The following is a 26,078-nucleotide window of genomic DNA, read 5'->3' on the forward strand; positions in this document are numbered from 1 at the left end:
CTCTGAGGCATTTTTTAATGAGGAGAGTTATTTCCAGGATAATGATTTGGTGCATGCAGTTGACACCAGTGGTCGAGCTTATGAAGTGAAAGATGGTTGTCCAGTTGAAAAAGAAAAACTTGTGAGAACAGAGATAGAAGAGGTGTTAGGTAATGAGGTTTTAGGGAGACGTCCTAAGGGTCCTGTGTACACCTGGAAGTGTAGTAGTATTTGCAGTGTACGACAGGATTCCATCAATTTGCTTTGTGATTTTATACGGTCATTTAGTAAGAAAAGTTTGAAGCAGAAAATGAAGTTGTTGCAAGAATTAGATCCTTGCAGAGTGAGAGAAGTGATAGGTTTGCATGGTCATTCACTGGCTTGTCTTTCCAGGAGAGTATGCCAGAGTGTTTTTCATCATTTCAGGATGCTAGCAGTGCATCATAATAAAGTGAGGAAATTAGTTAGAATGTTGTATTATGCTAAGAGTCCAGCAATTATGCTAAAACAATTATGTGCTGCTCTTTTGCATGGTTCTGAAATAGATGTGAAGAATATATGTGAAGAAATTGAGTTTTGTTACTTTGGAAGTAAAGAGGAGAATGTTGAAATTGACCAAGAAGAAGAGAGTAATGTGGAAGATAGTGTACAGGTTTCCAGTACAGATAATTTCCAGAGGGAAATTGCGACGTTTGAGGTGAAATCAAGTGAGAGGCCAAATTTCACTTGTGTGTGTTGTCGACGCACTTATTATAAGAATCAGACTAAGTTAGTGGATTTATATGGAAAAAGTGAAAGGGAAAATAATAGTGAATGGAAGGATTTTACAACATACTTGATGGTAGAAAATTGTTTTGATTTGGGATTGGATCAACGTGTGTGTACTTATTGTTGTAACAAATTAAATCAAAACCAGATGCCTGCTAGAGCAGTTCATAATAATCTGGAATTGGTTGAAATTCCTTCTGAATTGAAGGATTTAAATACTTATGAATCTATTTTGATTCAAAGTATCCATCCCTTTCAGGCTATTGTAAGAATGGAGCCAAAGACAGGGAAATTGCCTCCATCAGATTTACAGAGAGGATTAAAGGGAAGAGTTGTTTATTTGCCTCTAGATTTGAAGAAAAACATTAACACAATTGGAGTAGAAAAAGTGGAAGAGGAACCTCTGGTTATCTTAGTTAATGGGGTTCCGACAAAGAATAAGAAAATATGGCAAGATTTAGTAGATGTTAGGAAAGTCAAAAGGGCAACATTGTATTTGAAAAAATATAATAAATACTATAAAAATGTATATGTTGCAGAAGAGGAAGTAAGTGAGGAAGAGGATAGCGATTTGTGTGCTGGTCAAATTGAGAAAGTAGAACCCTGTACTAGTGAAGAAATATATGAACATTATAGTGTTCATCCTTTGCATTCCAAGGAAGTCATGGGGAATGCTATTGAGTTGTTTCAAATGAAACAAGCGAAAGGGAGTCCCATTAGTGTTTGGGAGGAAAGTTTGGAAGCTCGGTGTTTCCCACAGCTTTTTCCAACAGGTCAGGGAGGAAGATATGATGAGCGACCTCATCAAATTCCTGCTTCTGAATACCGGACTTTGCGATTGTATGCAGGAGATCCTAGGTTTCGACAATGCATTCCTTATTTGTTTCATCTCCTGTTTGAAAGCGATCTGTCTGGACTGTCATATGCAGTGAACCACATCTTGAAAAGTGGTATACACATGCAAAACATCTCGGCAAGTGACTTTATGGATAAAGTCAATGTCCAAGACAGTATTTTGGATTCTCACCTGATTAATCTCATGGCGTGTCAGCGTGGTACTAATGAGTACTGGTACCGTCGTCATGGTGATTTAAAATGTATGCTGAGGAACTTAGGAACTCCCACATGGTTCCTCACTTTGAGCTGTGCTGAGTATGGCTGGGAAGACTTACTTGAATTTCTACGAGAGGCAAATGCTAACGTAGAAAACATCGAATTCAAGACACCCGGAGAACTGTGCTCTTTGGATCCAGTCAATGTATGTAGGTACTTCAATCATAGATTTGAAGGTATGATGTCTTTCATCATGAATAAGAAGAATCCACCTCTTGGAGAGGTGTTGGATTTCTTCTGGAGGAAGGAGTACCAAGCAAGAGGTGCTCCTCATATACATATGTTGCTGTGGATCAAGGATGCACCTAAATTTGGAACGGATGCAGACGACTCAGTGATGAGTTTCATAGAACAGTATTCTACGTGTGCTGTTCCAAACCCAAAGGAGAAAAAAAGCCTAAGAGAAAAAGTTCTACGTTTCCAAAGCCATCGATGTGGAAAGTACTGTCGTCGTAAATTCCGGAACAAAGACAAGTTCTACACCAAATGTCGTTTCGGCTTTCCACGATCGGTGATTTCTAAAGGAAGAGTGAACAGTTTGATGTCTTCGCTGCGACATAATGTGATGAAGAAATCACCTAAAAACACATACAATTTGAAGAGGAACGAAGAGTCTAAGTACATCAACGACTACAACCCGGTGATTTTGTCCATGTGGAATGCTAACATGGATATACAGTTTGTGGCTGATAACTGTATGGCTGTGGCTAGGTATGTGACATCTTACATCACCAAAAAAGAGAAGACAGAATTGAAGGATATGTGGGAGGACATTTCCCATGAAAAGAGCCTCAGCAAGAAGTTGTACAGTTTCAGTCTGAAGATGTTGTCGCATCGAGAAATCGGAGCTTACGAATGTTCTGACCGGTTGTCTTCAGCAAGTCTCTATGCCAAGTCCAGGAGTATCGTTTGGGCGAGTGTTGGTCTTGCTGCAACGCGTAATCGAGTTCTGAAACCTGTGCGGGAAATTGAGTATTTGGCGGAAAAGGAGCCAAACAGTACCGGCATTTTGAAGAGCAACATGTTGGATACATATTATCCAAATCGAAGCAGTCACCTCGAGAATGTTTGTCTGTATGAGGTTCTGCAAAATTACATATTCAAGAGGAACATCAAAGAAGATACTGAGAAAGGAGTGTATGCTGTAATAGGAAGTGAGGGATGTCTGGTCAAGCAAAGAAAATGCCACTTGATAAACCATCGAAAATTGAGTGGCGAATCTCGTGAAAAAAAGGAGTTTTTCTATTTAGCACTTTTGCAACTTTTTAAGCCTTGGCGTGCAGAAGAGGAACTGCTTGGAGATTTCCTCTGTTACGAAGACTCTTTCAATGCTGCCAAGGAGACCATAGAATGTCCTGCTTTTCCCAAATATGTAGAAATGTTGAATGTGGAAATTGAGCAGGAAGCAACGATTGCAGCCGAGATTGCCAGAGACAGTTCTCAGGACAGTCAGAGTTCTGCTTCATTGAGTCAGGATCCACTAGGAGGACCTCTTATCGAAAATGAAGCTGCCACTGCTATGAATGAAGTGGAAAGAGCCATGGCACATGCTCAGGAGGATGCGGTTAACTTAGAAGAGTTGGAAAGACAACTCAACGTTGAGCAGAGGAAAATATATGACGAACTTACCATGCAAATTGATCATGGATTAAGTCATGATAAGAAAGAGTGCTCATGTACGTCGTTGAAGCCTGTCCGACTGTACGTGAGTGGAGAAGCGGGAACTGGAAAAAGTTTCCTTATTAAAGCAATTTCATGTTATTTGCAGGAAAGGACAGAGTCATCGCTGTCTTGTGTTGTCACCGCTCCAACTGGACTGGCAGCACATAACATTAAAGGGATTACTTTACATCGTTTACTGATGCTGCCAGTGGAGCATGACAACAAATTAGAATATCACAAGCTATCTGGAGATGCTTGTTTTGAAGTTTCAAGAGTCTTGAGGAAAATGAAACTTCTTATCATTGACGAAGTAAGCATGGTTTCCAATGTTATGCTTGCCTTTGTGCATTTGAGAATGCAAGAAGTTCTCAAAACAGAGTATGATGTGTTATTTGGTGGCAAACACATCATTGTTTTTGGAGATCTTCTGCAGCTGACACCAGTGAAAGGGCAACCTGTGTTCAAAATGCTCACGCATGAAGATACCAGGAAGTGCTTAGGGAGTATTGGCAACGTCAATATATGGTTAAACTTCAATTATGCTGAACTGCATGAAAATATGCGTCAGGCAAAGGATGAAGTTTACAAGACTATTCTACAAGATGTTAGAATTGGAAAAGTGACCGAGCATGGGAAAGAAGCTTTACATGCACGATTACTGACAAATTTATATCCAGACGAAGATGTTGTGCCTGAGAATATTTTTCAGAAAGTTACTGAGAAAAAATCTGGAATATGTTTGATGCCAACTCTTGCAGAATGTGCCAAATTCAACAACAAAATGTTGCATTTAGAAAAGCAAGAGATTGTGAAATTGGAAGCTATTGACAGAGTAGAGCATATGGGATCAACAATTATTTTGTCTGAGAATCTGAAAACAAAATTGGATTCATTAGAGAAGAGTATATCTAAAACTGCGGGTTTTGAAAAGACTCTGAATGTGTGCTTGAACTGCCGTATAATTTTAAGAAGGAATTTACATGTTGAAAGAGGTCTGGTAAATGGATCAATGGGTAATGTTGTTGATTTTGTGAAATACAGAAATAGAGATGGAATTGAATTTTTAAAAATTAAATTTGATGGCATTGAGGAAGTACAGCTAATTGCTCGTTGTTCTGCTAGATTTTTGCTTGTAAAAGACTTATATGTTCGTCGTAAGCAGTTTCCTGTTTGCTTGGCATATGCGGTGACAATCCATAAATCGCAAGGTTTAAGTGTAGACTGTGCATTGGTGAATATTGGCAGTTCTGTGTTCAAGGAGGGTATGGCATATGTGTCATTGTCACGAGTTAGGACTTTATCGGGATTGTACTTGATTGAGTGTGATGTCACAAACATTTGTGCGGATCTAGATTGTGTTAAGGAATACAATAGGTTGAGAAGAGAGTATGCGCCACATTTGCCTCAGTATCCTTTGTTTGAGAAACGTGTGGTAGGCCGGAAACGAAGAAATGTGACCAATACTGGGGAGGTTGTAGCAAAAAGACGAAAAGTTGATGAACCTGAAATTATAAGCAGAAACAAAAAGGATTCTGTTGAAGATGTTGTTGGTTTTCAATTTGAAAACAGTTCTGGTGTCAACTGCTATGCTAATGTAGTGGTTAATGTTGTCTTTTCTCTAGAAACTTTAAAAGAACAGATTGTGGTCAATTTGGATCAAAGATTTTGCAGTTTGTTAAATTCTGTGTTAGAGAAATGTAGCACTGATAGAACAAACATAGAAAGTGTGTCTGAAATTCGAAATCTGTTAGACAGATGTTCAGGCCAAACACAATTCTCTCAAAATAGTCAGCAAGATTGTCAGGAGTTTTTAATGTATATGCTTGATGTATTGCATGATGAAGGTGTAGATGTAGATCACCTGTTTGGGCTTTCTTATCAATGGCAGCATGACTGCGAGAACTGTAGGGTATCAGCTACTACTAGTGTAGACTCAGAAAGATTTATATATTTAACTTTGCCAGACAGTAAATCAGTCTCTTTTAATAAGCTAGTAAAAGCCGCTGATCACAACATGGAGTGTAGCCAATGTAAATCTGAAATGATGTCCACTTTATTTATACGAACATATGGCCAGTATGTCATTTTAATGTTCCAACGATGTAGGCCTGATGGAACAAAATTGACAACTTTAATTAAAAATTTTGTGGCTTCACAGTTGTCAATATCAGGAAGGACTTTTGTAACTGTAGCAATTATATATCATGATGGTCCTTCAATAACATCAGGACATTATACAGCTTATTTAAAGTGTAGAAATGGCTGGTCATTCTGCAATGATTCTGTTTTAATTTTCAAAAAAAAATTGCCATATGACCTTAAAAACTCTTACCTGGTGTTTTTAAAACCAAAATTTTAGGGAAAGAATCTCGGGATGTGCTCTGAGGAATTTCAAGAAGTTCTCATGGCTCCTACACTATTTGGCCTTGAGGATAAGTGTAGTACAGAGACATAACTTTTTACCATAACACTGGACGTTATTGAGAAATACGTGCACTTTGAATGAGTTCAGAAAAACTATTTCTTTTTATAAGCTAATTGAAGCAGCGAATCAAAACATGGAGTAGAGGGAATGTAAGTCTGCAATGCTGTCTACTGTTTTACATTGCTTTGTGATTAAAAGTGATGTAGAGAATTAAATAATTGTACTAGCCATAAAGGTAGTGTAAGTCTGCTTCATAGTAAGCAGTATCAGTGTGATAGGAAATGTAGAACATGATTGAGCAAGAAGGGGAAGATATTACTAGTCCAGGATTGTGTAAATGATCTTCAACATTTTAATTCTGAAAGTTGCGGAAATGCGAAAAGACGGGATTGGCTTACAAGAAATCCAAGAGTTATACATGGCTCTGACACGATTTGGCCTTGTGGAATCGTGTGGTAGAGAGCGAGAAGTCATTTATTGTATGTAACATGTTTTTGAAAACGATGGAGGTTTTCTTTCAGAAAGTGGCGGGTTGAAAGTAATAACAGCACAACAGAGTGTAAGCTGTTCATAGGACATCCTTGGCAGTCATGGAAAGTAAGTTAACTTTAAGGAGTTCTGAATTCTGATTTGTAATGTATGGGTTTTTTAAACACAATCATTTTGATTGTGTTTTTTTTCCCCGCTGTTATATGATGAATACCTTCAAGTCACTGTTTTAGTGAAATTTGATACATTCTGAGAACAGCAAAAATAAACCATTTAACATGTATAATTAATTCTGTTCTGTTTGCATTTATGATGTACATGTAGAACTGTGTAGGAGGCATGGAGAAGGTGAGGCTTCTGTCAGTGTCAAAGTTGTTGCATACAGTGCTCATATTCTACGTAGTCTTTTATATTTCATTACTTTCACTGTTTCTGACAGATCTAAAAAAAATTTTTTTAAAAGAACAGTAAGTATAAGGGAAGGAAACAGACAGTTATGTTAAAAGAAACACAGCTATAGGGAATAAACTAGGGATACTGTTACCCGCAATCCTCTGCTGATGATGTCACTGAGCATGTCATGAATGATGTAATATGTGACATCATCAGCAGTGGATTACGGGTAATAGTATCTCTAGTTTACTCCCCTATAGCTGTCTTTCTTTTAACATAACTGTCTGTTTCCTTCCCTTATACTTACTGTTCTTTTTTATAAAAAAAATGTTTTGGTTCGCTTCCGGTTCGCGTACCGGGGAGCGAACTGGGAAGCGAACTAAGAGAAATAGAGGTTGGCACAGTTGCAAATATTGTACCAATTTTTTTATAACGGGGAGGTAGTTCTGAAAAGAACTTTTTTTTAAATTGTTTTTGTTGTTTTATATTTTTTTTATTATTTTTCTGAACATTTTTTTACTTTTTTTGAATTTTTCTGAACAGTTTTATATTTTTTTTGTTTTTTTTTCGGAGGGGGCAACGAAAACGATTCATTGTAAAGGGCTCAACAGGAGGAAGAAAACAAAAAAAAGAATTTATTGTTTGGGGAGTTTCGGACAAACATGAGCATGATTGTTAATAGCTCTGTTGATCAGAGTGATGCTACTTTCTGCGTAGCAAATGATTCCACTGCAATGTACGCAGACTTGTTTTACTTCACGAAATCTCGTTTGTATATTTGGCACCATCTCCCTGCCCTCTGGTCCCGTTACTTCCGGTACAACAGATCTTCTGGCCATAATAGGGAGATTATCTAGGTCGTCCTGTTCCTCTTCTTCCTCTTCTTGCTGAATTATAACTTTAGCAGGTGGTCCACTCTTCCTTGGATGTGGTGGAGGTGGTGGGGAAGCACCAGCTGAAGCTAGTAAAGAAGCCATTGCTCACTGGTAACAAAGGGTCTTTCTCTCACAATGATGAAAGTCAGAGTGAGGAAAGAAGGAGGGATTTTCACCATTTGGGAAAAAAAATAGTTCTCAACCAATGAAAAGTGTTCATTTTAGATCATATGACCTAGTCTTACATCATTAGGAAACCGAAAGTGAAATGAACCAATGAAAAGTGTTATTACCAAGTCACATGACCTGCTGTGTTTACGTTACGCGCTTTGCAGGGCCTCCCGGTTTGCTTCCAGAAACCTGTGCTTTGCGACTCGGTAAGCGTACGAGTTCGCTAACGTAGCACGTCATATGACGTATCACGCGACAACGCGAAACATCATGCGGACGGGAGGCGTCACGATGTTGTTTTCTAACGCGGCAGTTGCGGTAAAGAAACGTTTACCGGCTCGCGGTCTATTTCGCGGCATCAAGGTCAGCTAACGGGAAGCTTCCCGATTCGCGAAGCGGGAACGAAGAAAAAAAAATATTTAAAAAAAAAAATTATTCATAAACATATAAAATATATTTTTGGATTTAAAGAAGAATACATTTTACAGCTACAGATATTAGCTGTTAAAAAACCAATGAAATTCACAGAAAAAAACATAGGTTATAGACCATATATAGTTAGGAATTAGCATTTACAAAACCTTGAAAATTCACTGAAAAAACCATAGGTTATAGACCATATATAGTTAGGAATTAGCATTTAAAAAACCTTATTTTACTCACAAAAAACCATTGAAATTCCATATATAGTTAGTTGCACTAACTATATATCGCGCACCCGTAATCCACTGCTGATGATGTCACATATTACATCATTCATGACATGGTCAGTGACATCACTGATGACATCACTGATGACATCTCAAATGACATCACTGATGATATCTCATTTGACATCAATGGTCACATCAATGATGATATCATTAATGTGACAATACAATGCATCTCCTCACACTTTAATATAACCTCTGTTACACCCAGTGTTAAATACAGAGTATAATTTTTGAAACCATTGACACACCAATACTAGTTACTACATACCCACTCACTGATTCCTACGTCTACACACACATTCACTCATTCACCCATACAATCATTCATACATACAATCACTCATCTTTACAACACTATCATATGCACTCATACACCTATACAGACACTCACACTCTGCCACTCATCCATGGAGTTACTCACACACCTAGTCAGTCCTGTAAAGAATCAATCACAGTTCCATTTTCTAATCTACACAGTTAAACATAGAGTACCTTACATTTTAAAACATATACTAACACATACTTACTCTCTTATAGAATCACTGATACAAGTACACATTGATCTGCACAGAGTCACACACCTCCCAGCCAGTCATACACACACTCAGTCTCCCATACAAATACTTGTGCAACCAATCAATAACCCATATAGCTACTTATATAGCTACTGATCAACACATGCAGCAGCTTGCACAACAACAGACATGCTGATGCACACTTTCAGACAGTTTAGTCACTAACCCGTGCATTTAGTAAGACGCATTTAATCACTCACTCATACAGTCAATCACGCACCTACTAAAACCTTCATTGAGACACTTATACATCCACTCATTCTTCAATATGTAAAACATATTTAAACTTTACAGAAACACATAATCACTGGATGTTGTCATCAGTGATGTCATCAGTGATGTCACTGACCATGTCATGAATGATGTAATATGTGACATCATCAGCAGTGGATTACGGGTGCGCGATATATAGTTAGTGCAACTAACTATATATGGAATTTCAATGGTTTTGTGTGAGTAAAATAAGGTTTTTTAAATGCTAATTCCTAACTATATATGGTCTATAACCTATGGTTTTTTCAGTGAATTTTCAAGGTTTTGTAAATGCTAATTCCTAACTATATATGGTCTATAACCTATGGTTTTTTCTGTGAATATATATATAAATGTGTGTGTGTAAATATATATATATATATATATATATATATATTCACTGAAAAAACCATAGGTTATAGACCATATATAGTTAGGAATTAGCATTTACAAAACCTTGAAAATTCACTGAAAAAACTATAGGTTATAGACCATATATAGTTAGGAATTAGCATTTAAAAAACCTTATTTTACTCACACAAAACCATTGAAATTCCATATATAGTTAGTTGCACTAACTATATATCGCGCACCCGCAATCCACTGCTGATCATGTCACATATTACATCATTCATGACATGGTCAGTGACATCACTGATGACATCACTGATGACATTTCAAATGACATCACTGATGACATCACTGATGACAACATCCAGTGACTGTATGTTTCTGTAAAGTTAAAATATGTCTTACATATTGAAGAATGAGTGGATGTATAAGTGTCTGGATGAAGGATTTAGTAGGTGCGTGACTGACTGTATGAGTGAGTGATTAAATGTGTCTCACTGAATGCATGGGTTAGTGACTAAACTGTCTTAATTTGTGCATCATTATGTCTGTTGTTCTGTAAACTGCTGCATGTGTTGATCATTAGCTATACGAGAGGCTATATGTGTTATTAATTGGTTGCCCAAGTATTTCTATGGGAGATTGAGTTTGTGTGGGGGTGGCTGGAAGGTGTGTGACTCTATGCATAGATGTGTGAGCAGTTTATTCACTAGGTGTATGAGTTCAAGAGTGCATGTGGAAACAGCTACATGGGCAGTTGACTGTGTGCATGAGTGTATTGATGAGTGAATGGATATCTCAATGCTACATGTCATAGTAAGTACATATGTAAAACACAGTACATGTGAGAGTTGGCATATATAAATAACTGTGCATGAGAGCCACTGAATGAGTGAGTGGTTGTATCGATCATTGTGAACTTGTATCAGGGATTGTATAAGAGAGTAAATATGTGTTAGTATATGTTTCAATAAGTAAGGTGTGTTTAACTGTATAGTTGAAGAAATGGAGGTGAGATTGTTTCTTTGCATGACTGACTGGGTGTGTGAGTAACTCCATGGATGAGTGGCAGTGTGTGAGTGTCTGTATACACTGAGTGTATCTAAGGTTATATTAGAGTCTGAAGAGGTTTATCGTATTAGCACAAGAATGATGTCAAATGAGATGTCATCAGTGATGTCATCAGTGATGTCATTTGAGATGTCATCAGTGATGTCATCAGTGATGTCACTGACCATGTCATGAATGATGTAATATGTGACATGATCAGCAGTGGATTGCGGGTGCGCGATATATAGTTAGTGCAACTAACTATATATGGAATTTCAATGGTTTTGTGTGAGTAAAATAAGGTTTTTTAAATGCTAATTCCTAACTATATATGGTCTATAACCTATGGTTTTTTCAGTGAATTTTCAAGGTTTTGTAAATGCTAATTCCTAACTATATATGGTCTATAACCTATGTTTTTTTCAGTGAATTTCAATGGTTTTTTAATAGCAAATATCATAAGCTGTCGAATGTCAAGTACGTGGTAAGTGAAAACATTTTCGTGTTTATGCACACTGATCTGCTTTGAATGGTGCCCCCCCCCCCTCATTTCTATTAGGAGTACTCTTTCTTTGCAGATAGTGAAAGGTAGTTAACGCAGGCCTTTGCCCCCGTTGTAATCCGTCGTGCCTGCTTCTCTCTCCATTTGATTGATTGTTATCCAAGTATTTACTGTTTTAGAATTAGTTCTCTTTGGTTCATTCTCTATTTACAAACAAACACAGAGTCGCAATACTCTGTTTAGTCTTTGCAGATAACGAAAAATCGTGTAAAAAAAAAAGAAAAGGAATCGAGCAAAATCAGTAGGCCACTAATGGGATCTCTTTTTGACCTCGCTAAAATAGAAACATTAGGAACAACCCCTCATGACAAATACAAAACTAGTGAGATGAACTGAACTCCACACAATGATGGCTGCAAAACAGCTCGGCTCCGCCACCCACCCCGCCCAAAATAACGATAAAGAACGGCTGCCATGATTGGTTGCGGAATGACCACGACGGAGCTACGAAATGGTGCTGCTCTCATGCTAACCCCAGCTTCAGTCTGAAACATCCAGAAACACTGTAGACTACCAATTCGATCAGTTCCGGTAGCGCCCCAATGTAACACGGTAGAGAAGAACTAGCCCTCCCCTCTTTGACTGATGGTTCTTGTTGCCTGTCCCTTCTGTTGTCATTTAACAGAACTATATAGCCTGCTGAAAGGGGTTGTGTTCCGACCGCTGGTTGGTGGAGACATTTTGACTATATTCTGGACCTGCGTTGTCGCGTAATGCGTCATATGACGCGCCGCGTTAGCGCATCCGGAAGTCATCCGGGGCGCGACGCGCAGCGCGTAACGTAAGAATAACAGGTCATGTGACTTGTTAATAAAACTTTTCATTGGTTCATTTTACTTTTCTTATTCTAATGATGAAAGGCTTGGTCATATGACCTAAAAATTACGCTTTTTATTACTTCCGAACATTATTTTTTCTTAAATATATGTTATAATGTTCCAGGCTAATGTACTTTCCCGGAAATTTTACAACTGTCCTGCAAGTAAAATATATTCTTTTTTCGAGAAAAAGAGCGTTTCTTCGTCCCATGACGGAGCCGTTGAGCAAAAGAGGGTCGACCTGCTGTCTTAGTCGCCGATACGCCTGAATATGAGATTCTTATCGATCACTTTATGTTGCAGGAATAGAAAACACAACAGCCCTTGACCATTTATCTTTACTGCGTTCCTTCGTATTATACCTTTTACCCTTCATGTAATTGGTCTGCTTTATTTCACTTGCCTTTTAATGATTCTAAAACAGTCACTATTATTAAAAACTTTACCAATGTATATACTACTACCATGTTTTCTTTTAAAAACCTTTATTGTGAAAATGTCATTATACAAATACGAGCCTATAACCACGTGGGCCTGCCACAGAGCAAACTGTAATCATATATGATGAATAGACATTTACACTGTAGAGGAACCTAACGGGCGGGCCATTAGGTTGCAAGAACTAAGGTGTCTAACAGTTACGGAATCGGTGGACGTACATTTTATAATTAAAATACGACAGGGCCAGTTACAATAAAATTATCTAGATATACATTTGCGGGCAAGTACCATGGGTGACGTTAATTCGAACTTTCAACAGTACAGTAATCAATAACACATCAGAACTTAATATCAATAGGGATGTCGAAATAGTCAATCAATTCTCGTCCCCGCCCGCCATGTGCTTCAAAACTGCATACGTATCTCGTGATTTCAAGGTTCTGCAACCAGTACACAACAAGTAGTTACGAGTCCCATTTATTCCGGCGCCATTTTGGGCGAGGACGGGCAGGTCCAGGATATAGTCAAAATGTCTCTACCAACCATCGACTATGATGATGTTCATATGCTGTATTTATTAGAGTAACACTCATCTGTCCACATGAAATTAATTTGCCACAATCTAAACATGTCATTTTAATCTTTCCAAAGTTCTTCTAAATATTTGGGACCGTTTCCCTTGCCTCTGAAGCTCTCAGTGCCACTTCTTTGATGAATGTACTAGCAGGTCAGGGGTTCTCCTCCAAATCTCTCTTTTATGCAGCACTATAATTAATTGGTGCCACCTCTCCATATGACGATGCATGGTATAGTTACCACAACTATATTTTTTTTCGGTTCCTCTGGAGAGTTCATCGTGGCAGATGAAGCGTGTAACGTACCGGGCATTTACCTTTTTTTGCATGTACAGGAAAGGAAAAAAAAATCGAGCGTCCGAGTTCTAAGGTGTCCCAGGGCCATTTTAGTGGACCAGGCCCAAATCCAAAGAAAAGGCCGCCATTTTGAGAGTCCTCTTGCAGCCGCCTGTCGCTGTAGCATCAAGAGCAGCCGAAACTCAGCTGAATGGCAACTGAAACGGTAAAGGGGCGCCCCTCTACAGCAGACGAGCCTCCACCTAGGAAGGCCCATTCACGCCGGCCCCCCCCCCCCTTCGGGCACCCCACGCCGTTATTCGGAGCAGTATTGTAGGATGGCCACACCAGTGCGGCAACTTGCTAGACATCACCTCGGTGGTAACCGAATCTCAACGCCTTGTGGTGTCTTCTATTCAAAAAACATTGTTATGCTGCCTTCGACCTATTCGCCGCAAGTGCGCACACAACTCAACTGCATAGCTTGCTAGACACCACCTCGGTGCCATCCGGATCTTGGAATGTCAGCACCTTTTGGTGTCTTCTCTTCAGAAAATATTGTTGCGCTGCCTTTGGCCCCATTCGCACATCAGTCCGCTACTGACGCCATCTCACAGGCTAATGGGGCGCCCCACGCCGACTTTCAGCATTGTAGAATGACCACACCAGTACAGCAACTTGCTAGACATCACCTCGGTGCCATCCGGATCTCGGCGCCCCACTGCAGATGAAGTGCCTCTCAACTATGAAACCACCACGGTGACATCCGGATCTTGGCGCGTTGTGCTGCCTTCGGCCTATTCGCACATCGGTCCGCTACTGACGCCATCTCACAGGCTAATGGGGCGACCCACGCCGAGTTTCAGCATTGTAGGATGACCACACCAGTACAGCAACTTGCTAGACATCACCTCGGTGCCATCCGAATCTTGGCATCTCAACGCCTAGTGGTATCTTCCATACAAAAAATATTGTTACGCTGCCTTTGGCCCCATTCGCACATCAGTCCGCAACTTAGACATCACCTCGGTGCCATCCGGATCTTGGCATCTCAGCGCCTTGTGGTGTCAGTCAGAAAATATTGTTGCGCTGCCTTTGGCCCCATTCGCACATCGGTCCGCTACTGACGCCATCTCACAGGCCAACGGGGCGCCCCACGCCGACTTTCAACATTGTAGGATGGCCACAGAAGTGCGACAACTTACTAGACACCACCTCGGTGCCATCCGGATCTTGGCGCGTTGTGCTGCCTTCGGCCTATTCGCACATCGGTCCGCTACTGACGCCATCTCACAGGCCAACGGGGCGCCCCACGCCGACTTTCAGCATTGTTGGATGGCCACACCAGTGCGGCAACTTACTAGACACCACCTTGGTGCCATCCGGATCTTGGCGCGTTGTGCTGCCTTCGGCCTATTCGCACATCGGTCCGCTACTGACGCAAACTCACAGGCCAACGGGGCGCCCCACGCCGACTTTCAGCATTGTAGGATGGCCACACCAGTGCTGCAACTTGCTGGACACCACCTCGGTGCCATCCGGATCTTGGCGCGTTGTATTGCCTTCGGCCTATTCGCACATCGGTCCGCTACTTACGCCGCCTCACGTGCCAACGTATTTTCTCCGCATTTTATACCCTATGCCGCATAACAGGTCATGTGACTTGTTTATAAAACTTTTCATTGGTTCATTTTACTTTTGGTTTCCTAATGATGGAAGGCTTGATCATATGACCTAAAAACAACACTTTTCATTGGATGAAAACTTTTTTTTTCCCAAACGATGAAAGCCCCACCTTGTTTCTGGATGTTTCAGACTAAACTGGCGTCAGCATGAGAGCACCACCATCTCGTAGCTCCGTCGTGGTCATTCCGCGAGCAATCATGGCAGCCGCTCCCCACCAGAAGCCTGCAGGAGTCGGGGCCCCCAAAACTTTTGATGAATTCTCAAGGCGGAGGGGACGCTTTCGAGAATGGGGTCCAAGACCTAGCAGACAAGCGTCCGATTTCCAAGGTGTCCCAGGGCCATTTCAGTGGACCAGGCCCAAAAAGGAAAGAGCCTGCCGCCATTTTGAGAGTCCTGTGACAGCCGCCTATCGCTGCACCGCAAGAGTGGGCGCAACTCAGCTGAATTGCGGCTTTTGACACAGTGGACCAAAAACGGACGGAATGGCAACTGAAACGGTAAAGGGGCGCCCCACTACAACAGATGACACTCCACCTGGAGAGGCCCGTTCACGCCGCCTCCCCCGGGGCGCCCCACGCCGTTATTCGGAGCAGCATTGTAGGATACCAAAACCAGTGCGGCAACTTACTGGACATCACCTTGGTGCCATCGTTCTGCTGCCTTGGAACTATTCGCACAACAGTTTGCTACTGATGACCCACCCCCCGCGACGCCCCACGCCGTTATTTGCTGGGTGGCAACTTACTAGACATCACTTTCGTGTCATCTAGATTTCGGCGCGTTCTGCTGCCTTGGAACTATTCGCACAACAGTTTGCTACTGATGACCCACCCCCCGCGACGCCCCACGCCGGAAATCTGGACGTTGTGCTGCGTTGGGACTATTCGCACAGCCGACCGCTACTTCGTTGTTTTTCCCTAAAAATGTTTATATGTTATTACTATTTTTGTTTTCTTGTATATATTTATAAATTATTAAAGTTTTATAATCTTACTACTTTGTCGGAGTGCTATATATTTTTAATGTGACACATAATTGTAAAAACTTTGATGTACAAAGAGTCATCCCTGGAATCTTCCACTTCACGCTCGGTCCCCTCCCCAATCACAATACAGGATGGTTTTCAGATAATAGCAACGCTTCTGCTGTGACGGATCTCATCGAGTGTGGGCCTTGATCTACTATAACTCCTTTGAAGAGGGGTGATTCTTTACAGCTGTGGCCATAAACTACATCTGCAGGGCTAGCTGATAGCCTAGGACCGGCCTGGACAATCGGACACAGAGGAAAAGGAGTGTCAGAGGGTGCGGTAGTGAATAGGGCGAAAGGGAGGTGTCGGGCGGGCACAGGGTGTGATTCTCAGGGAAGAGCAGCGCAGATGGGGGGAGGTTTATTACCCATGCATAAGACAGAGAGCGGGGGTGACCACTGCCTGGGTGAGATGCTTGCGAGGGTGGGGAGCCATGCTAAGGATCGACAGTGTGCACAGAGTGGGTCTGGTCAAGGCATCTAAAATGGCTGCCGTGCACGACAAAAGTGTGGCATTTGAAAAAAGACAAGATGGCGCAGACAATGTTTTTCAACACTTCCTGATTTCCTTCGAATCGAACGTTAACAGACGTTGGGGCATATTACCAAAGTTAAGCGATATTTATCCCTAACGATGCATTGCAAAGATTTTTTTACCGTCAGAAATTATCGCAGATAAACCTTGCTATTATCAAGGTTTATCGCAAATACGATAAAAAACGACCGCAATGCATTAATATCGCTGAAAACTCAGCGATATTCATGCATTACCGAGCTAATGCTCTTAGCCATGTTATCCACCTCCCATTGGATAACATGGCTAAGAACTGCTCAGGGCAGCTGTTACTTTTTGGAGATATTCACGCTTATCTCGAATATTTCCAAAAGTTGATAATAGGAGATAGCGATGTTAGCGACTGTTTCCAGTCGCTAACATCTTGGCATGCCCACTTTGCATGTCATTAGTGATAAATATCACTCACATGCAAAGTGGGGCCCAAGATGGTCGCTATCTCCTACTAGCCGTCGCTAACTGGTGTTAGCAACAGCTAGGTAATACAGATATAATTTTATCTCCGCGAAGCGGAGCGCTGTTACAGATATATATCTTGTTTTTGAACGTTAATTTCTCAAAATGCACTGAAGCACATATATTGAGACCTAGCAAAGGCACATCGGGCTACCAGTCCCTAATATTTTACCAAGTTTCGTGCAAATCCATTCAGCCGTTCGATTATTATTATTATTTTTTTTTTTTGCCCCGCGGGGCCCTTTTAAAACCTCCACATCAAACCTAGGGGGTCAGCGAGGATCTACTATGCCCCCTTATGGTCATTTGCCCCTTCGCTTTGGCCTCCTCTTGTCTCTCGATCCTACCGAGAGACAAGATGGCGGCCGCTACGTACTGTTTGGAATGTTTACAGACACCGGAGAGCCAATCAGCTTCGCTTCGCAAAGCTCCGTAACGCGAAAAGTACGCGAAGCGGTGCGCTGTTACAGATATATATCTTTTTTTGAACGTTAATTTCTCAAAATCCACTGAAACACATATATTGAGACCTAGCAAAGGCACATCGGGCTACCAGTCCCTACAATTTTGCCAAGTTTCGTGCAAATCCATTCAGCCGTTCGATTATTATTATTATTTTTTTTTTTGCCCCGCGGGGCCCTTTTAAAACCTCCACATCAAACCTAGGGGGTCAGCGAGGATCTACTATTCCCCCTTATGGTCATTTGCCCCTTCGCTTTGGCCTCCTCTTGTCTCTCGATCCTACCGAGAGACAAGATGGCGGGCGCTACGGACTGTTTGGAATGTTGACAGACGCCGGAGAACCAATCAGCTTCGCTTCACAAAGCTCCATTGCGCGAAAAGTACGCGTCCTGGAGCGCTGCCCGGTCCGCTGTTACAGATATATATCTTTTTTTAAACGTTAATTTCTCAAAATCCACTGTAGCACATATATTGAGACCTACAAAAGGCACATCGGGCTACCGGTCCCTACAATTTTGCCAAGTTTCGTGCAAATCCATTCAGCCGTTCGGGCTAAAAGTGAGGCCAACCGCCCTATGGAAAACTCAATGTTAAAAACACGTTTTGGGACCCCCCTTTTTTCTCGACCCCCCCTGGACTAACCCCCCCCCCCAATTTTCAGGGGCTGCTCAGAAACAAAATGTGCCATTTTCCTGAAAATTTCAGCCAATTCCGTCCACAAACGCCAAAGTTATTAGACATAGAATTTTCAAAAAACCCATAGAGAAAAAATCCTAACTATATATACCTACTGGCGACCGCCAGTAGGTAATATATATATATATATATATATGTATACTATAGGCAGGCATAGATTTAATTATACATATGTACCTTTGATATATGACTTCAAGGTATGTAGATGTGGAATTAAGGATAGTCTATTCTCCCTTTTATATACTTACCTTCATGATGATTTAGTAGTTGATAATGTGGCTACGATATTTTCAAAGCACAGAATTTGTGCGCTCTACATATTCGAGTTCTTCCAGCACCTGCTCCACCTTCTTCTGACTGCATCTCTTTCTTTGAGAAGCAAATGAGAAGGCAACAAAAATTAAATAATATGTGCCAGATGGCCAGATTCCGCCAAGCAACACAGTGAACAACACTCTAGCATCAGAGTAGGCGGGGCAATCAGAGAATGGCACGTCCAAGCATCATCAGGAGGAATAAGTTGGTGCCTGGAGGTGGAGCTGACGAACATCGGAGGGTAGCAGATGGCAAGAGGCCAATGGCAGTCCCTTCTAAGAAGTAAGTCAGGGGTAATTTGATGGGGGCGAGAGAGACCTTGAGGTTATGTGAGTCAGACCGTGAGCGGTACTGTTCTGCAATGGCCTGAACTTGGCTAAGGGATGGACGCCTGAAGGAGGGTGTACTGTGGAGGGTGCAAATAGGCGGGTATGAGAGAAAAAAGAGATAGGCTATTACGGATTTGTGTGATTAAGTGGGGACACAGATGAAAGTGCATGTGAATAAATCTCTCTTGATATCCTTTTCATATAGAAGGAATGACACTTGGAATCCTAGTTAACCAGACGGAGGTGTCCGTTAGATAATTACCATAAGTTGGGCAGTTAAACCCAATAGGACTCTCAAGGCTGAAAGGACATATTTGTCCACTACATAATCCACCTGTGTATGGTACCCCCTCAGCATCTGACACTGGCATAGAAGGCCTTAGTATACAAGATGGGATGTTTGACTATAACTCTGCCTGTGGACACAAGCCTGGTGACTATCAGGAGAGGGAGATAGAATGGCAAGAATAAAAAATAGAAATAGAAAAATGTATACTAGAGTGCTTATCCACAAAAGGCACATAAAACTAGTGAGGAGGAAGTTGACAAACACCAAACAGTAATATTTAAATGCTGTATATGTTTACATTATTGGATTGTATTCAACACAGAGTGTGAATAGAGGGAGACGTTTCTACCATAGCCCGGTTTCAAAGTAAAATAGATGAAACTCGGGTAAGAGGAACCATAGGAGACATAGAAATTGTAAGCATGAAACTCACAAAGAAGTGTGTGCTTGCACATCTGGAGGTGGTCCCTACGTGTTGGGTGTAGAGTGCAATGACAGTATGAAAATTCAGGGAAAGTGGGATGGAAACCACAGTAAGAATATTTAATGAGGGAGTTGCATCTCTTGAAGGGAATCATGTTCATGAGAGTTTATTTAATTGCAGGATGTTCCTGAGGTGTTGCTTTGTGATCAATTAAGGTGACAGTCCAATTGGTAATCCCCAAGCATACCTGAAGATATTAGGTGTTTAATCTAAGGGGAGCACAGAATAGCCCTCCTTAAGAGGGATCCAAAATCCTGAGGAAGGCCTGTTGATCCCACAGGGCATGCGGAAGGCCAAAACGTAAGCACAATAGTAACATGAAGATTACGGGCCACGGCTACTAATGATCCAGGAATACCCCGGCCAGACAATTTTAGTCCTGCCAGAAAGCCAAAATGAAATAGAGCAGACAATCCCCCTAGGTAGCTTCAATATTTTTTGTATGGTGAAAGAATCATTGACTCAGATGGGACAGAGTGATTTTCTTGAGTCCATGAACATTTGACAATTACAAACTAAAAATGTCTTTTTTGCTCCATTCTGTACATTCTTCTGCGTCAGAATCTAGATGCATGCCCTATGATGAAGCATGCCACTATATAATGTATGAGGGCAGTATTAAAACATGAACGGATTTACCAGTGTAGAAAATGAACATATCCCCTTCCTTTCATATGTGAGAGTAAGTATCTCTACTGAGTGCCATGCTCTGAAGTCAGCGGTATCCACTTAACCCCTTGGCTGCTAAAGTTTACACTTCTCTCAAACTCCCTTGCCTCAGGCCCTCAATCCTCCCCCCCCCCACCATCAGCACAATTGGGCTTGCAAGTACTTATGGATTCATATTTCCAGCAAAATGCATCTAAAAAGCTACAATTGTGTCCCTTTTTCCACATGTTGGGGATTTTAAAGGTGCCCGGGTTTGCAGATTTCCATGAAGAGACCTGAGAAAATGGCAAAAAAGCAAAGGTTTTTTGGGGTAAAATGAGAACAAGTTCTGAGAAACAGTATAGTAGTTTTCTTAATTTCTTACAATATCAGTAAGTTTGCTGTGCTAGAGTCACAGTCATCAAGAACAAGTTGAGTTTTTAATTTTCTTAGAGAAAGTAGATGATTCATATTTTTGTGGTTTCTACTAACTTGTACATGTTGTGGTAGAAATAGGTGCCAATTCAATTAGACTTTATTGCATGATTTAAAAAGAAACCTTTGCAAAGTACAAAAGATACAAATATAACACTTATTACATTTAATAAATAGAACCCCAGTTCCTGTAGTAAAAAGCACCCGGCCCCCCAAATGTCAGAGCTCTCTTATAAGAGCCCTGCCACAAATACCTATGATGATGGTCCCGTAGGGGCATTTGTGGTCGTGGCCAAAGTTGTGATTTGAGTTCCAGAATTATCCAGCCTTATGCCAATCCCTTTTGGTAGTGGTTTTGTTTTGGTGTCTCCAACAGTTTTTTGTATGTCTGGATGCCCACGAGGAAGGTTATCCAGCTATTGTGGAGATCCAGGAAACTGCACCTCTGGCTGAAGTAGCAGTCAATAAGACCCCTCCCCGTCCATGAACCTCCCCAGTGCACAGTTTGAATTTTTATTCCGTGGATCAAAACAGACCAGTACTGCGGCGCTACACGTTCTGACCTCCTTATTGTTCCAGCCCCTCGTAGAAGGGTCCTTCTTTCCTTCAAGAGGCTTGGATACAGGCACAGGACGTGGATTATGTCTTCCATGTGGTTGCCACAAAATCGACATAGTTCCGGAGCATGCTCTCTTTTCCATTTGGGAAGATGGCAGGACAGGTTGATCACCCCCATTCTTTGTTTTAAAAAACAGAGTCTGGTGCGAGCACTAAATGGAAAAGTTAAGTAGCTCTGATGTGTCAGCTGATCATATGATGTGAGGGTCATCCAACCATGACTTCTTCTTGCAAGACATGCCTTGTCTTCCATAGAAGAGAGCTTTTTTGCACTTATTTTTGCTAGCCTTTTGAACTCGTTTTGGCTAACGAGAAGGTCCCAGACTTCGCTCAGGCCTAGGGATTTTAGCCCACTTGACAAATAGTCATGCCCCGCTTGCCATCGATTTGTGTACAGGCTGGACCATAGATGTTGCGCTAGACTGCCTTCCTTTGACGTCCTAAACTTGTGGCATTAAAAAAGTCATCAGTCTGCCCAGTGATTGTTTACAGATGCTCAATTCCAGCCTGATTTGTGCAAATGCTAGTGCTGCTCCGTTCTTTTTTTGCTCTCCCAAATGGCTTTTGTATCTTCCGTTGTTGTTGAAGAGGACTCCTAAGTACTTGTGACAGTTGGATTCTACGATGCTTTCCGAATTTAAGACCCATGCCAACTTTTTGGGCCTTCCCGGACGTACCGCAAAGATTATAGTTTTCTTATTGTTGATCTGGAGCTCATTCTTATTTGAGTATGTGGTAGTTGCATCCATAAGCCTTTGTAAACCTATCTTTGTGTTTCTTAGGAGGACCACGTTTTCGGCATATAGTAGTTTTGACAGCTGTAGACTACCTAGTTTGGGAGCATGAGCGTTGACTGTGTTTAGGGCTTCCGGGAGATCCGATAAAAATAAATTAAAAAGTGCAGGGGCCAAGACGCATCCTTGTTTAAGTCCTTTCGATTTTAAAATTGGTTGTGACAGTCTGGAACCGCCGGCTTCAATCTTCATCCTGACCCATGTGTCCTGGTGCAGTAGCTGTACGGCTCTTAATAATCCATTTGGGATGTTCAATGTGGAGAGCTTCAGCCATAGCTTGACCCTATTGACCTAATTGAATGCCGATTTATAGACTATAAATCCCATATAGAACGGTCTAGTGCTAGTCTCTGCCTGATCTATCAAACAAGAGAGAGTCATGACAATAACCGTAGTACCAGTGCCACTTGTAAATCCAGTTTGATTTGGAGGGATTACTGAACGTTCCTCAGCCCATGCCCGAAGTGAATTGAGCAGTATCCCTGCAAAGAACTTTGCTTCTTTATCGATAAGAACGACTAACCAATTGTTTCCTGGAGATTTTTTGTCCCCTCCTTTAAATATTGGAACGAGAATCGAACCTTGCCAAGAGGGTGGAATGGTGTTCTTTTTTAAGATGGAAGTGAAAAGTGGAGCTTACTTAGAAGCCCATAGAGCCGGATCCTCCTGTTACCGGGGCCCCATCTTTCTGACCCTTTTTGATCTGCCTTTCAATTTGGTCCTCCGGCACTGTGCTGTACTTAATGCTGTTGAGATGATTTTGTCTCTCTGTTTGCTTTTCAGTTGTTGGACCTTTGTGGAAAAGCTCTTCCATAGTTGGCGTTTTGCAAAGTCGCTCTGCAGGCAAATTCACCCACGTCGAAGCTGGGACAGGAACAGACTAATTTGCATACAGCCAGGTTCTGAAACTGGGATGGTGCAATGAGCTAAAAAACGGTGTTGGATCTAGCCCTGATCTCTTGACTGGGTGAGAGTATTCTGCTTAATTCAGAGACTCTGTCCCTCACCACCCCTTGTTGTAAATAATTTTGTCCACCCTAAGCGTGGAAGGGTATACTCAGACATGAGTCCCTTGCTCATTGCACCATCAGGATTCAAGCAAGCCGGGCCGAAGACGGCTGTAATGCCAGAAACCGGTCCCCGGAAGCTTGTTTCCTTCCCAGTGTAAGAATTGGCTTTTGTAGTTTGGTTTGCCCTGTTCCCATCATGCACTGGGACAGGAACAGACTAATTTGCATACAGCCAGGTTCTGAAACTGGGATGGTGCAATGAGCTAAAAAACGGTGTTGGATCTAGCCCTGATCTCTTGACTGGGTGAGAGTATTCTGCTTAATTCAGAGACTCTGTCCCTCACCACCCCTTGTTGTAAATAATTTTGTCCACCCTAAGCGTGGAAGGGTATACTCAGACATGAGTCCCTTGCTCATTGCACCATCAGGATTCAAGCAAGCCGGGCCGAAGACGGCTGTAATGCCAGAAACCGGTCCCCGGAAGCTTGTTTCCTTCCCAGTGTAAGAATTGGCTTTTGTAGTTTGGTTTGCCCTGTTCCCATCATGCACTGGGACAGGAACAGACTAATTTGCATACAGCCAGGTTCTGAAACTGGGATGGTGCAATGAGCTAAAAAACGGTGTTGGATCTAGCCCTGATCTCTTGACTGGGTGAGAGTATTCTGCTTAATTCAGAGACTCTGTCCCTCACCACCCCTTGTTGTAAATAATTTTGTCCACCCTAAGCGTGGAAGGGTATACTCAGACATGAGTCCCTTGCTCATTGCACCATCAGGATTCAAGCAAGCCGGGCCGAAGACGGCTGTAATGCCAGAAACCGGTCCCCGGAAGCTTGTTTCCTTCCCAGTGTAAGAATTGGCTTTTGTAGTTTGGTTTGCCCTGTTCCCATCATGCACTGGGACAGGAACAGACTAATTTGCATACAGCCAGGTTCTGAAACTGGGATGGTGCAATGAGCTAAAAAACGGTGTTGGATCTAGCCCTGATCTCTTGACTGGGTGAGAGTATTCTGCTTAATTCAGAGACTCTGTCCCTCACCACCCCTTGTTGTAAATAATAACCTGATTAAGGGTGTGATCTTGTCGGTCGTTAAAGTGACTGTGCAGAAAGGAATACCACTAAGACTCCAGTATGTTTGATGAAGCAACTTTTGGGACACAGGCCCCAAGGCTATTTATGGGTCGCCCGAACCTCGCGGAGTTGTTTGACCTTATGTCTTGATATAATTTAGCCCAAAAGCAATTCTAGTGAGCCCTTCGATGTTCTCTTTTTGCTATCTTTAGATGGTTTCAGGCTTCTCTCAGTTTGGTTATTGTTGAGGGGTCCATTGACTTCATTTTTAATTCCCTCCATAGCCGGTTCATGGTGCTTTTCGCCGATCGTATCACAGGCTCCCAGGAGGTCGACTATTGAATCCCAATTGCTTTTGCTTGCGTTATTGGTTTTGCATGTCTGGCTGTCAACTTAATTATGAAGCTTGTCCAGTTTGCAATTTGATCATCAGTTGTCCTGGTGGTATTCTCAATCATATGTTTTGCCTCTATAACTACCTGTTGTAGGTTATTGACCGAGCACTTAATGTGTTTTAAATTGATCGTATAGCTTTCAAAAGCTTGTGCCCATGCATGAGCATTTGTTGCACTAGTCTGGTGCTAAGCGATATTTCTTGAGGGCTGTGGTCACAGGTCTATTGCCGAACCCAAAGCCCAATACTTGATTCAAGAGAGAAAGGCTGACAAAGGTGTAACGAATTAAGGATGCGCCATTTTTTGATCAAAATGAGAGGCCAGGTGGCTTGTCAGGGGAGAAACACCCATTGAGGGCTCTGAGGCCAAGATGTTCCAGGTTTCCTTGTAGGGTACGGCACTTCAGGTCCTCCTTACACCATCCGGGGTGGTATAGCCCAAACACTTTCCTGTGGTTTAGTTACCTCATTGTTTTGTAAGTCGGACAATAGCCACATGTTAAAGTCTCCAGATAGTATTATGTCTGCATTCGAGAATCCGGATCTCGTTCTTAGCACTGTCGCTATCACCTCGTCTGAGAGGGTTTGCCTGGACGCGGAGTTTTGGCGAATGTGAAGGCCTGTTCCAGTCACCTGTTTAGTGTGTATAGGCCCTCTCTTGCTTTTATTTCTTTTGAGTTGGAGGTGGGAGTTTTATCACGGGCACTCCTCAGGACCGAGTAGACTGTTCTTTGTCCTGCGCATGGGGGCTCAGTGGCTCGGGTGTTCTGCAGAACATGTGGATAGCCTGGTTCCCTACCGGGGAGTGTGGTGATGCCCCACTGCTTGAAGATTTCTGTGTGCCTTAGGATCTTGTTCATTGCCTCTGTCGAGCGCCAGGTAACCTTCGTGGTTTCATTTGTTTGACCCTGGCCTGGTGCAATAAATTCTATTGAAGAGATATCTTGTGAAGTTACAACATTAGACAGGCCTATAGCTTCTATCAATTTCATGATGTTCCCATGGTTTAGTATGTCACAGTTGCCTTTGGACTTATACTCTGGATATATCTCTAAGAGAAAGGACCTCAGGAGGCCCGGATGGCGACTCCGGTCTTAGCACACAGTGCGATAAGACAGTTCCTGTCGGGGGTCCAAGGGTTTGCTCCTTCATTGCTTTATGCACGGGTTTGGGAGTTGACCTGTTCTTTTGAGTTGCGCCACGGCCGATTAGTGCTTCGCCTCCCTTGCCCAGCATCAGTGTAGTAGAATTACCCAGATGATCTTTATGCAAACTACTGGCTTGGGCCTGATTGGGTGAT

General features: G+C 42.1%; 1 pseudogene; it reads right to left on the bottom strand.

Annotated features, from left to right (window-relative positions):
* Positions 1–23,117, bottom strand: part of LOC144826137 (dnaJ homolog subfamily B member 1 pseudogene) — a 173,629-nt pseudogene extending 150,512 nt beyond the window's left edge.
* Positions 23,118–26,078: the final 2,961 nt, after the last annotated feature.

The sequence above is a fragment of the Lissotriton helveticus genome, chromosome 3_2 (assembly GCF_964261635.1).
Source record: "Lissotriton helveticus chromosome 3_2, aLisHel1.1, whole genome shotgun sequence".
In the NCBI taxonomy this organism is placed as follows: domain Eukaryota; kingdom Metazoa; phylum Chordata; class Amphibia; order Caudata; family Salamandridae; genus Lissotriton; species Lissotriton helveticus.